The 14,357-nt window shown below is 39.8% G+C and overlaps 1 long non-coding RNA gene across 1 annotated transcript in view; it reads left to right on the forward strand.

Moving 5' to 3' along the window:
- The first annotated feature begins 13,866 nt into the window (after nt 1-13,866).
- LOC108640225 overlaps nt 13,867-14,357 on the forward strand; it is a 63,895-nt gene continuing 63,404 nt past the window's right edge. The window contains exon 1 of the long non-coding RNA XR_001921008.1: nt 13,867-14,051. This is a non-coding gene — a long non-coding RNA (uncharacterized LOC108640225). The remainder of the gene's footprint in view (nt 14,052-14,357) is intronic.

Below are 14,357 nucleotides of genomic sequence, written 5' to 3' on the forward strand. Positions count from 1 at the left end.
ATCATTAGCTGTAATTTCAATCTAGTTAGTGAACTCTTTCTTCTAAGCAGAAAAAACAGTGAGAAACCTAAGGATACTCATCTGCCTAATTGAGCAAGAAAGATACAGGGATGACTTCACTGTGAAACAGAAATATTTTCAGTAGAGAAAATACTGGTTGTTGAACTCTGGTCAGTCTACCACAGAAAGACCTCATCTGAAACAAGGTCTCTAAGCTGAATGAAAGTTTTGCCACTGAGACAGCTTATGTTTTTTTGTTTCATTGTGTTGTGGGTTTCATTTGGATTTTTTTTTAATTTTTATTTTAGTCTGGGGTAGAGTCCTGAAGGAAAGGACAGGATTTTCCATTTCTTGGCATTTTCAAATCAAGTCTGTATGCATTTTTGCAAGATGAGCTTTAGTCAAACCTAAACTCCTACACTCAACCCAGAAGTGTAGTATGTGGTTTGATGGATCATGCAAGAGGCTAGACTTAATCTTTTAATGGGCCTGTCTAGCTTTAAGTTTATGAAGAAATATTTGGTGTCTTGGTGTGCATATAAGACTCTCTTGACTGCAGGCTTGGTTGGCATAAAGTTCTGTAGTTCCTTTGACCATGGTTTCTTGTCTTTTAGTCTTTTCTTGTCTTTGATGGAGCTCTTTATATTAACAGAGATTTTGTCTTTTTGTGCTCACCTTTAGGTTCTTCTCTTGCCCTACGCTGACACTTCAACCTCAACTGTTTTATTGCCCAGGATGGATGAAGGCTACTGATGCTAACATGTGCTCATGGTCTTACAGTCCTGCTTCTGCTTTGATTTTTGTACATCCTACACCTGCACATGGTGTCCAGATTTTGGCTTATAGGTGTCTGTAGCTACTGAAGAAATTCCTGAAACTCATCGAGTTTCCTATCCAGACCTTTATACTGTGAGGAATCCTTCAGGCTACCACAGTTGCAGGTTACACAATATATGTGGAGGTTCTGCTATGGCTTGGGTAGGCAATCACTTGGCTGAATTACTCATTGGAAAGCAGAATAATTAATAATGGTAAATCAAATATAACCTAATCTAAAGGCGTAGCTGTTGATGTGCTTATCAACATACTTTTCTGATTTTTATCAGGTGGAAAGTTGTATCTTCAAAGATTAAAGGAAAGAAAAAGAAATCTTAATACCCAGTGATGAAAGTATTGGTAGCATCAGTGCAATCTGCAGATCTGACACAATATTATTTTGGAAAATTAATTTGCCGTTTCAGAGTATTAGTGAACATGCCCGAGATTTTACTGTTGAACAGAGTACCTTGTGGAGTTCATCCACATCAGCCTTAATCTGGCTTTTGCACGGCTATAAACAAATCTTCACACCAACAGGGAGCCAAACGGAGGTGCCAGGCTCCAGACAGGTGCAGGAACCCATCTGGGCAGATGAGGTTTTATGGTCGGGACCTGCATTTAGCTGTGATTTGGCAGTGGGTAGCAAAAGCAGGAAATGAAACAGGATTATGGGATGCTGATAGCAAGGAATCAGAGCACGAACTCAAACTTAGATATCCACCTGTCTGTTTTCCTAAAGCACTCATTACCATTGCCTGAGCTGGGCTGGAAATGAGTGTGTGAATGTAGCGTGTTACATCAGAGCAGAGGGCGGTGTCTCAGAGGCAAAAGCAGGAGCTGTTGATGGAAAAATGGATTTACTAAAGGTATGTTAAGGGAAGAAGAAGCTTTTTTTATGAGGTATTTAAAACTGATGTAAATATATTGATGACATATATTTTGGCTTCCTGATTTGCCAGTGCAAGGAGAAGTAAACAGTAGATTACTAAAATAAAGCAAGATAAAGACAGATTAAGTAGAAATGCTACTTATAACATTTTCAAAGAATTTCCATTCTTGCATCCTGTGGAAATGAAGAAACCTGTTCAGTCACTGAGTGAAGGTGGTAACCATTATCAGGTGGAGTTGGGTTTGTTGATGATGTTTTTTTGTCTCATTTTTAACTGTGTGATTAACCAAGCTTGAGATGGGAGCAAAGCTCTCATTTTTACAATTGCATTCAGAAATTAAAAGCCTTAAATGACTAAAAGTTAAGGGCAATTTGGTATGCACTTTCTACAGTGTCAGATAATGATACTTTTTCTGAAGGGATTGCTCTTTTATGACTAACATGTAAAACCTCTCATTCATACTGGAGTATATGACTAAAACACACAGAATTAAGTGTGCCAGGAAGGGGCTTTTGTAGCTAACATCTAGGAAACAGCAATTTGAGGAAAGAAAAAAGATAGATTAGCTGGAACCAAGTCACAGATTTCTAGCTAGAGAAGGTTACAGGCATATGCAGTCATGTATGACATTTGTTGGATTAATTTGTATTTGTGAAATGCGAATTTGATTCAGTAGGCTTTGAGGATGCAGAGGTGCATAGGTCTTTGCACACACACCAGTTCAAACCTGGAATAGTTGATATGACAATGCAACTTGGATTTTTTTCCTTTCACTTCATATCCTTGCATTCATTTTTTCCAAGAAACTGTCCTCACTGAAGAGAACCTCATCCACCTTCTCCTGTTAGATAATGCCTTGTCCACAAATGTTTTCAATGTGCAGGGCAAAGTACTCATTCAAAGACTGGTGTAAAATATATGCAACAGGACCTGAAACTTGAGATAATTCACTTAATTTTGTTTATTAATTCTCGTCACAACTGAGTTGGTTTTGTCCTTGGTTTTGAAGTTTGCTTTGCTTAATCCATGTCTCTCTCCAGTGCCCCTTTTTACTGTACTGTGGGAACACCTCAAGTATACAAAAAAAAAGCAAAGGCAAGATCGAGAAAGGCGAAGTAATTTAAGGTCATATAGGAGGCTTGTATTCAGCTCCCTATTCTGCAATGAGTTTTGTAAATTCTGTGCTAATACTCTATCTACTGATTAACCTTCCTCTTTGAGCCAGTCCTTGATTTCTTTGACTGAGTACTGCTCAAAAGTGTTGCTTTTATTTGAAATATCTAAGAGTGAGTACTCATTTTAATTGAAAGAAGAAATTCAAGTGTTCTCTCACAATTAATCTTTAAAGTGATTCTCCATTTCCTGAGGCCAAAGGAAGTAGAAAAAGCATTAGACTTTTCTGCCTAAAATTTGTTTCTCAAATTCTCTTCTTTTACAGATAAAAGACCCTTTGGTTCTCTTGTCTCTGCCACACAATGAAAAATTTCCTTAAGAAATCCCATGTGTTTTTTCCACCAGGCCCACATTCCTTTTGCCTTACACACCCTGGATTTAATGTGCAAAGACAGAGACACTTACAAAACCTTGCTTTGGCACAGTAAAAATAGCAAATCACTGAAAAGTGGGCAGTAGATATTTTCCTTATGCAATAGCTGTAAAGAAGGCAAACTGGTACCATCAGCACAAATGATGCAGTTGCCACCCATGTTTAGAGTTCCTGAAACACAAACCTTTTCATCATCCCCCTCCATTTCAGAAACCATCATCCTGTGCAGCAATTATGGGCCCTAGATCAAGTTTTTGCTCACAAGCCTTTGCAGCTCTTCCAGATCAATTTGTGCCAGAGGAAATGCTGTGGTGGGATAAACACAGTGCTCCAGCCAGAGTCAGCACTCACAGTTACCAGGACCAAAATCATTCTGGGCTTTCTCTGTCACCAGCATAGAGAGAAAAGTGTTGTGAGGAGGCAATTCTGACCCTTTTGGTCTCCACTAAGTACAAGGCAGAGTCTTCAACCTGCTTGAGATGTGATGAATCCAAACCTTGCTGCTTCTGTGAGTGCAGTAATTAATCCTCTCTCTGTCAGCTAGCTAAGTCCATGAAGTGGGAGGAAGGCTCTTTGTATCCCAAGTTTTGAAAAGAAAAGTAAATACTGTTGTGTGTTTTAACTTATTTTCTATATTTTAGAACAGGCTTCTTAGCCTTGTTTTCAAAGAAAAAAAGGCATATGTTGCAATACACTGCTTAAGTGTGTCCATGTGTCTTACACTGGTACATTTTGAACCTGTTTGATGACTCTGGTCATAGTGGAAGAAAGCAAAACTGTAAACATAACTAGGTTCTTCTAAATTTAGTGAAAATTATCACTCAGATAAAAAAAATTACCCTGTGCATGCCCTCAGCTGTGAGAGAAATAGAGAATCCACCCCTTAGAGAGCTCCTGTAGACACCTCAGACATGAGAAGAGTTTTGCCCACAGCTTGTACCATGGGCAGCAAAGAGGTGCAGATGCCTCAAGGTGCAGATTCCTCAGAAATCAGCTCTCAGGAGTACTGGTGTTCATGTTGATACAGTTTGAAGGAAGGGAAGATATACAACATCTCTGTCTCCTGTCCTTAAATATGACCATATACATCAGGGTCTGCAGGTTAGGTTGTCTGAGAAGACCTGGGTTTAACAAAATAGCAAGTGGAGGTGCATTGGAGGGGTTCGATGTAAATGTGAATTTTCCCAGTTTCTGTGAATATCTGCTCATGTTGACTTTAAATCCCCTGGAACAACCTCTGGTACCACGACACCGACATGAGGTCAGGGCAAGCCTCGCATGCGGGTGAGCACCTCAGCTGTGTGCATCCTGGCTGGCACAGTTTCAGCAACTTACTTCCAATTCATTGATGCATGTGGATAGAAGAGAAAATCTGATATGTGCACTGCAGAATAGCTGTCTCTGTCTTTCCTACGCTGTTAACTTGTAGCCTTTCTGCGCAAATATTTCTCAGAGCAAGTTTTTCTGAGGGTTCTCCCTTTAAATTGGGCAGGAAAAGCCTACATAAGCACTAAACCAGTCATTTTCTGCAGCAAGTTCTGGCACTTTCCTTCAGCCAAAATGAGTATTATTATTTCTTGTTATATTTTCCCTAAGCTTTTCTCGGTTTGTGTTTCCAGATGTAAAATACTGTCAAGTTGAGGGAGCCTGACAAAACCCTGTTCTATGGTGAAGGCAGAACTGAATGCTGGCAGTGATGTCTGAGATGGGTTCAATGCAGATGCTTTTAATCTGGTGTTCAGAAGATCCCACAAATGAAAAGGAACAAATCCCACAAAAGGAAAAAATGTCTCTCTAAACTACTTATAAAAACCTAAGAGCCAAACAGACGTGTGATATACAAGTTATGAGCCATGGGTGAAACTTAAGAATCTTAAAACTATTTAAAACCCTTGTAAATGTTCAAACTCTAGGCTCAAGAATATTTATATTTTGAATTTTGCTTTTTGTACAGAGGGTGAATTTTGGTTTAGACATAGAGTGGAAAGTGATCTCCTGGTTCACTAAATCTGTTCCCACTCTGTTGGAGGCAAATATGTAATAAAAATGTATTTAGTAAATTTATCGAGTTCCACCATAACTCTGTTTATGCTTTGGAGTTTTTCCTATGGAAACTTCTGGAGATTAATTGCTCTGATAGATAGATTTTTTTTCTTGCAATTTCCAAGCTGACTCTATTCATGGCTGGTTTGTACTTGATTCCCTCTTGAGTCAACAAAGTCCTTCAGCTTAAATATGTTTTTTCAGTCCATAGTTCAGACCTACAGTTATAAGGAAAAAAAATGTTGTATTCCCATTTTAAATTTCTTTGAAAATGTGTGGCTGGAATTGTACACTTTATTCTTACATTTTGGTGTGGTGGCTTTAGTCCCTTTTCATTTTTTCTTGAAATATCACATCACAAAACAGTTTGGCATTCCATTATCCTTTTTGACAGTTGTAACATAGTGGCTGCACACAGTTTTCTGTTGACTGTATACACAATATCTTCTGTATCTATTTACTGAGCCCCTATTTGTGATTAATATTAGTGGTGTTAATTCCTAAGTGTGGGACCTTGCATTTAATACTTTTGCATTCCAGTCCATCTCTATTAAAGGTTCTCCTGTTCTCCTTGTATGATGATCTTGTGTTCTGCAGTGTAAGCAATGCCTCTCATCTCTGCATCATCAATTTCTCAGTTAAAATATTTTGTCTTGGGGTTGGTGATCTCCACTCTAATTTCTTTGCGTTTCCCAAATTTCCTGTTTACCATAGTCTTTTGCTTTTTCTCCCCCAAAGAGCAAGTAAGGTGTGCAAACTCCTATTTTTCATTTTCCATTTTGCTCAGTTTAAATAATTTTCAAGGTGACAGCTACATGCTAAATGTCTGTTGTTCTGGAGATATCACAGCACGATTGCACCTTCTTGTTAAATATGTTTATTTTTTTCTTACAGATAGAGAATATCTGTTTATCTAGACAAGGAAGGAGGAAAGAGAAGGACTTTGGAGCACTGGCCTTACAGCCTCTCTGCGTGCAGAGCACAGCCTGTGTCTTTCACAGGGACTGTATTAAAATCTTTCTTACTCTGGGCCTTTATCCTGAGACTGTGGTGGGTACCTCTACTGGGAGTTTTAAGAAAGTATTCTTTGTGAGTTTGGGCCACAAAATTATAGAATGATTTGGGTTGGAAGAGAGCTTAAAGATCGTCCAGTCCAGCCCCCTAGCAACCAGCTTGCTCAGAGCCCCAACCAGCCTGACCTTGAATGTTTTCACCTGTCTGGGCAACCTGTTCCTGTGTTTTACTATCCTCATTGTAAAAAATTTCTTCCTTATATCTAGTCTAAATCGACTCTCCTGCAGTTTAAAACCATTACCCCTTGTCCTATAGCAACAGGCCCTGCTAAAAAGTTTGTCCCCAGATATCTAAAGATTAGGACCGCATAATGGGCTCCCAAAATGTTGTTTGTGCGCTGCCATATCAAATTCCCGTGAAGTTAGCTCTTTTTCTTTCTCTCCTTATAAAATTTGTTCTTGGCACAGCTGTGTGCAAACATGTAATATGTCTGGTAATCGTTTTGTGGCTGTAGCACCTACAAACATGTTCCTGCCACATAAACTATGTAAACATAAACTTGTCACTCCATTATGATGGTATGTCACCACTAACTTACTGTAGATCCAGGTATCCCTCATCATATTTCTATGTGATGTTTGGTTTCCCTTCCTTTATTCTTCATAGATTTTGCTCATTTCTTGTATTGCATGTATGTGCATTGTCCCTGCTTTTCTTGGGTTTTGTGATACCACCTTAATCAAGCCTGAGACTGCCTGAGATGGCTGTACAATGCTGGGCGCTGGTGAAACCCCTGGTGTGCTGCCAAAGCTTCTAGGTGTTACTGAGCTACTAAGGAAAAGAGATAACGATGGTGTGGGAGGGAAGAAAAATGTATTGTGTGGACAAAACTTCCCTCTCATTTATAATATCCTGAATCTCTGTTAAAAGTAAGGAAACGTAGAAGGAGTTTTTATGTTCATGTAGGAAACAAACTGAAAACCAGAAAAATTGACGAGTTTGGTTTAGATGGGAAGGTACTGAACAGCTGCAAATATATCTGACGTTTAAATGAAGATGGTCCTGATGAATGTTCCACAGTTATCACTGTATCGAGCACATTAACCTCATTACCAGGGGGATGTTGCAAACACACTGAACTTCCTCTAAAAGCAGCTTCACTTAATAGATAAACCACATTATTGAAGGAAAAGATTGCTTTTATCATGGACTCAATCCAGCTGCCTTGCTACACCTGGCAACTTCCTTAAGATAAATGACATGATCCAAAGGGGTGGGAACCAGGTTGCGTTTGGGGTAGGAATGAGAATGCCCTTCTCTCCCAAAGACCTACAAACCCAAACCACGCAGGAGTGACAGTGTGGGACCGGCTCTCCTATTGACATGGGCTTGAGATTTACATGCACTGGATATCTCCGTTGTCTTGCATACTGCTCTATCTGCAAATAATGTTCTTATCCTTCTTTCTGCTGGATTCAGTCACTGGTTTTCCAATTCCTTACCTACTTTCATGCCAGCAACTCCATACAACACAGATGGCTGGTACCACTATAAAACTGATAGCAGTGAGATCAGGATATAACTCCTGCAGACCTTTTCTGAGGTTAATATAGGTGTGAACCACAATTTCTGGGAAGTCCTTGAAGTAAAGTACACTGTGAGGTTCTTGACTCAGCTTCCCGCCTTTTTTTCAAAGGGTTCTGTGGCTGGCAGCCTCCTGTTAATCTGTTCTGTTTGAACTCCAGCAACATACAAGCCAACAAAGGCAATTAAAGTCTGCAGTAATGATCAACTCTGGGAAATGATCGGCATGGATTAAAGCAAATCTAAGGGGTAATTGCTTGGCAACAAGTTCCATAACCCTGAGTGTTAAGTACAGGAGGGGACTTTGAAACCCTGGTAATTACATCAGAAAACCCGTTTGTATAATGAACATTGTTCTTTTAGCTTGATTGAACTGAAAAAAAAAATCTTTTAAAAGAATCCAGTGTTCTGTTTGCAGGAGATTTTATCTACCTGAGATACTGCTACAACTTTATTGCCAAAATATGTGGGTACATCATAATCTTTGATGTATTCAGCCTTAGACAGGGAAGTGTTGCTCTCCTTTACTGGTGAGAAGAACAGGATAAGGCAGAAAGAGTCTTGGCAACACATCCAAACAGGCATAGGAAGTTTGTGGAAAGATGTGATTTGACCCAGATGGCAAGTCCTGAAGATCCAACTTCTGAATTTCAGTTTTATTTGTGTTTATGAACTTCCTTCACCTTTACTTCTGATAAGTTTGGCGGGAAAACTTGCGGTCACTGTTCAACAGCACCGTGATTTATTGCTCTCTTATGCAATGCTTAGTGTGCACCATCAAGGGAGTTGATCACGAGGGTCACTAATCATGCCAATAAAGAAAGGTGGAGTGGCCATTGCCTCTGTAACCTACAGCTGCCCTTCTGCTAGGGGCAGTTGGACAGGTCAGGTACCTGTTTGTCTTTTCGTCACAGAGATCAGGGCAGCAGGAAGGTTCCTGGCCAATTTCCTGTATGATGTACACATGGCATCATAAGGGTGGTTTGGATTTTTTTGTTTGTATGTTTTTGTTTTCTTCAGCTGTCTTATACCTAAACTATGGGATAGAGGCAAATAATTTCATCTCTTAAACATACTCATGCTCTGCCAGCATGGAATTTATATTTCCTGAGCCACTGGGTATTTGCAAGTAAACTGTTCCTGGGCTCTTCTAGTTCATCTTTGAAGAGGTGATTTATGAGCAGTTAGGTTAGTAGTGAATGAGCTGGCATGTCACTATATGTCATGTACCCCTACATCACATTTTTAATAAAGAATTTTCAGGCATATGAATCTTATTTAAGCATCATACCCAATGTGAACACTGACATGAATAATATTTAAAGATTTGAACACACTGTCTCTCAAGCAGTTAGGCACGGATTAGAAGGGCCCTCAATTGAGATTTCAGTACAATTTTCCAATGTGAGAAAGATTCAGAATAAGTAAAAATGTGAAAGTGAACTCTTTTATGTTCAGACCACAATGAAGGTCCTCTGGTGTTGGAGAGCTGAGAACATCTTGCAGATCAGGGTGAGGTCGATCGTTTTTAGATCTCTGCATCATGAACATCTAATATAGCCAAGGGAGATCTAGTCAAAGTAGCTAATAGAACTGGTAAGATGCAATTAAGAATGGAGGAGACTAAAGAGGTGAATTGTGTCACCATCTTCATTAATTTGTTTGTCTAATTCTCTGCTGCCTGTAAAGACATCTTCAGATGTCCTTCCCAAATACAGGCACATACTTTTGTAGATATGCATCAACTTTAGTGAATTTCAATTCCAGATTATTTTTTTGTTTGTTTCTGTTTGTGGATTTTTACAATATTTTTGTTGGTTCTGTACATATTCAGATATCTGGGCTAATATCTAAGGATTTGTTGCTTTGGTCACTCAGTGAATAACAATTTGTGTTTGTTTTTTTTTTTTTTTTAAATGAGCACTGTGCTCAGCTCCCCCAGAAGAAGTTGTTCCAGGAAACAAGCTGCAATCTACTAATTTTCATAATCACAAAATTAATAGCATGTTTGCTGTTTTAAGTATCCCCATAGTTTTCCACAACTGGTAATGTATTAAACCCAAGGGACAATGGTGGTGCGTATATGAGGAAGCATCCAATACGTATTAGTTAGGAATACTTTAAAGATACGAGACCACTTGTAAACAGTAATCTCTTTAACAATATTACGAGTAAATCTCCACATAATGAAAATAATTCCTCAGAGGTGTTTGGGTGGCATTTTTCATTTCTCTACTACTTCTTCATCTGTAGCTTCAGAAGGGAATTGTTCTTTGGCCTGGGTGATCTGTTGTGATGGTTGTGATTGAACCATCCACCCCCAAAGTTGAACAGGATTCTTGTGATAGTAAGAGCAGCAATTGTTTCTTGATGTTGTTATGGGTTGGAGTTTTACTGGTTGCATGCCAGCAACAGCCTGTGTGCTGGGGAACAGCTAAAGGATGATACACTTGTGGAGGAGTTTAAAGAGCGCAGAGAGAGAGATCAGACAAAAAAAGAAACATGATCTTTGCTTAGGGCATGTGCAGATGAGAACTTTTCTTCTAAAACTAACTGATTGCCAGATTATTTGAGTTAATTCATATACTAGATAAAGGCAACACAGATACTCCTGTAACATTTATTCCAGGACTGAGGGGGGTCTATGTTACCTGTGGGAAGGGTAGCTCTAGCTTGTTTTACTTTGCAAATGCTCCATTAAGGTTAATATAGAAGGAAAATCTCCAGTTAAAATCATACCCTACAAAGCATTTCTGGGATGTGCTGTCTCCCAGGAAATATTTTGCAGAGGACACGCAACCTACAGTAAAATTTCATATTACATATTATCAGTGTAGCCACATTCTCCTAAAAAGAGACGTTCTGCTGCTGGTGCCTCCAGCTGTATGTTTCCCATCTCTCCACCCTGAATCTGATGTGAGGTGCTTGTAACTCCTGGATGAGCAAGCCCAGATCGCAGTTCAGACAACCAGTGACAGTTTTTCATCAGATCAGCAGGCAAAATGTCTCATCTCACAGCCCCAGTTTCTCTAAGTGTGCTGCAGATGGATGGCACGAGCATGTCGTCACTCAGGAGGGGAGAGGTGGCAGCCTGTGTTCAGAGAGGATTTGGTGTCATGTACAGCACAGGATACAGAGGTTCAACTCTGTGTCTATGTCTCAGCCAGGGGCTGAGTGCAGTGATTTGTGTAAAAGATTTCTGTGAAAGAAGTCCCCTTCTCATGGTGGGGGAAAGCCATGAAATCTAACCTTACCTACCTCATTTGGGAGAAGAAAGGAGGGAAAGAGAAAAGCAACAAATGGTAGGTGCAGACCCAAGCTCTAGAAGTGCTTATCCTTGGTCTAAAATGCTTTGGACGTGCTTGTCCTCGGTCTGAATGCTGTGGAATGACTGAGGTCCTTCACAGAGCCCTCTAAGAGGATGGCAAGTCAAGGGGATCCAGGCATACATCAACAGGCATGAAGTTTATGATAGGAATTTGAGATTTTGAGGATCTGAATCCCTCCTAAAACCACTAACTTCTGAAAAGATAAGGTTGCTCAGCAAATTCTGGCCCAAGGGAAATTTCATAGAAGAAGCACCATGGGCAAAGCAGCAAAAAATTCCAAAAGCAGATGGTGCTTACTGCTTTATAGTGAAGCCAAACAGGAAAGAGGGGGAGAAACTGAGAAGGAATAAGTAGCTTTCTCTCAAGTCTTTCATCAAAATAGCTTTTAAAATATATATATTTAGATTTTCTTTTTGTAATATATCTGCTTTTGTTTTATTTTATACTTCACTTTTTTCTAGTATCTATATTGCTAGTGGAAGAGAGGGAGAGACATACAGTTCAGGATAATTTTTCTTGGTTTAAGCTGAGCAGGCTAATTGTATCCCTGGGATTATTGTAGTAACTTTTTCAGAACTAATCTAGGAATATTTTTCCCCTGGACATGTATATATGACAAACATAGGTCACTGATTCTCACATTAGTAAGAATTAGTAAGAAATTCCCGCTAATGTTAACATTTTGTTAATTTCTGGAGTCAATTGGCTATTTTATAGAATTTGTAAAGATTATGATTAAGCATATAATAAAGACAAATACTTTCAACTGCATCTCACTGGAAATCTTGGCAGCTTTTCTTTTCTTGCTGTCATTAAACAGCAAGTGAGTTACAAAGCCAAAATTACACCTCAGCAATTTACTTCAGCAATTAAAAAATCCTGAGTGAAATTATCCATGTAAGATTAGAACTTCATATCTTAAGAAGTACAAATATTCACTGCTGTCTAATCTTGCTTCAATATTGTGGTTAACATCTGGCCAGTGTTTTTATCTTTCCTGGAAAAGTCTATTTATATCAACATTTTGGTATTTTAAGGATTATCAGATTACCTTTGTGTAGACTGCACGTTCAAAGACATAGTATGAGGAACGATAAGTATTTCTATTTGAAAATTTTAATTAAATAAAAACTGTAAATTTTCTGTTGAAATGTTAAGTTTTCCTGAAAATCTTCCTCAGTTCTTTCCTCTCTTCTATCTTGACTGCAGACTGGTGAGCCCCACTTCTGTGCTGGGAAGATCATGGAGCAGATCCTCCTAGAAGATATGCTAAGGCGCGTGAAAGACAAGGAGGTGATCCAAGGCAGCCAGCACAGCCTTACTAAGGGCAAATTATGCCTGACCAATCTGGTGGCCTTCTAAGAGGGAGGGATGGCAATGGTTGATGAGAGAAGGTCGACAGATACCATCGTTCTAGGCTTCTGTTAGGCCTTTGATATGCCCCTCCATGACAATTTTATCTCCAAATTGGAGAGACATGGTTTTCATGGATAGACTATCCATAGGATAAGGAATTGGCCAGATGGATGCAGAGTGTTGTGGTCAATGTCCAGAAAGAGGCTGGTGACATGTAGTGTTCCTCAGGGCTCTGTCCTGGGACCATGCTCTTCGATTTCTTCATCAATGACACGGACAGTGGGATCGAGAGCACCCTCAGCAAGTTTGCAGGTGACACCAAGCTGTGTGGTGCAGTTCACACAACAGAAGGATGGGATGCAATCCAGAGGGACCTGGATAAACTTGAGAAGTGGACCCACAAGAATCTCATGAAGTTCAAGAAGTCCAAGTGCAAAGTGCTACACCAGGGTCGGGGCAATCCCAGGTGTGAGTAAAGACTGGGATCAAGTCATTGAGAGCGGCCCTGAGGAGAAGGACCTGGGGCTTCTGCTGGATGAAAAGCTGGACATGAGCCAAGAGTGTGCGATTGCAGCCCCAAAAGACAACTGTATTCTGGGCTGCATCAAAAAGGGGTGGTCAACAGGATGAAGCAGGTGATTCTCCTTCCCCCCTCTGCCCTCGTGAGACCCCTCCTGTAGTAATGTGTCCAGTTCTGGAACCTCAGCACAAGAAAGACGAGGACCTGCTAGCATTGGTCCAGAAGGGGGCTATGATGATGATCAGAGAAATAGAGTACCTCTCCTATGAAGACAGACTGAGAGATCTGAGATTATTCAAGCTGGAGAAGGGAAGGCTTTGGGGGAAACCTTACAGCACCTTCCAGCACCTTAAGGGGGCTTATAAAAAGGAGGGAGACGGACTTTTTATATGGGCAACGGGCAGTGGTTTTAAACTAAAAGAAGATAGATTTAGATTAGATTTTAGGAAGAAATTCTTTACTCACAGGGTGATGAAGCAACTGGAACAGGTTGCCCAGAGAAGCTGTGGCTGCCCCATCCTTGGAATTGCTCAAGACCAGGTTGGATGGGGGTCTGAGCAACCTGATCTAGTGAATGGAATCCCTGCCTGTGGCAGGCTGGATGGAACTAGAGGATCTTTAAGGTCCCTTCCAAATCAAACCATTCTATGATTCTATGATTCCCCTCTCAAAACCAAACCAACCAACCAACCAAAAAATTTTATTTTTCTTTTTTTTGTCCTCGATTTTATGTTTAAAGAAATCGACATTTATTAAGGAAATCAGAAACTGAAATTAATACCTTTAAAACAAAATTTTGCTTTCAGGGTTGTTTTCAAGAGTATTGTTTGACCTCTTCTACCAAAGCAGTTTGGCTTTATTGCAGGGTAAACACTTCTAGGCTGAATGAAATTCCATTGCATCTAGTAATGACCACATTTCTTCCTTCATTGGAGATAACAGCATCAAAGGTAATTTGGTGACATAAATTTTTTGTTTGGTGAGTAACCACGACTCATCTCAGAAATACCAGGGGATTCGTCAGATAGAATCCACACTTCCAGATCTTCATTTGTGTGAGAACAAGCAATATCAAGTCATAACCTCTCACCTTAACTTGGTCAAGTGTATGTGGACCAAACAAGAGACCCAGAAGTTGACACTATCAGCTGTCTTTTTCTGTAACATGTGTAAAATGAATTGGTGACTTTAGGGAAGTTATTGAGACATCACAGAACTGGTAAGTTTTAATCAACTTAAAAGTAAATTAAAGGAAT

The sequence above is a fragment of the Manacus vitellinus genome, unplaced genomic scaffold (genome assembly GCF_001715985.3).
Source record: "Manacus vitellinus isolate BGI_N305 unplaced genomic scaffold, ASM171598v3 scaffold_1_pilon, whole genome shotgun sequence".
In the NCBI taxonomy this organism is placed as follows: domain Eukaryota; kingdom Metazoa; phylum Chordata; class Aves; order Passeriformes; family Pipridae; genus Manacus; species Manacus vitellinus.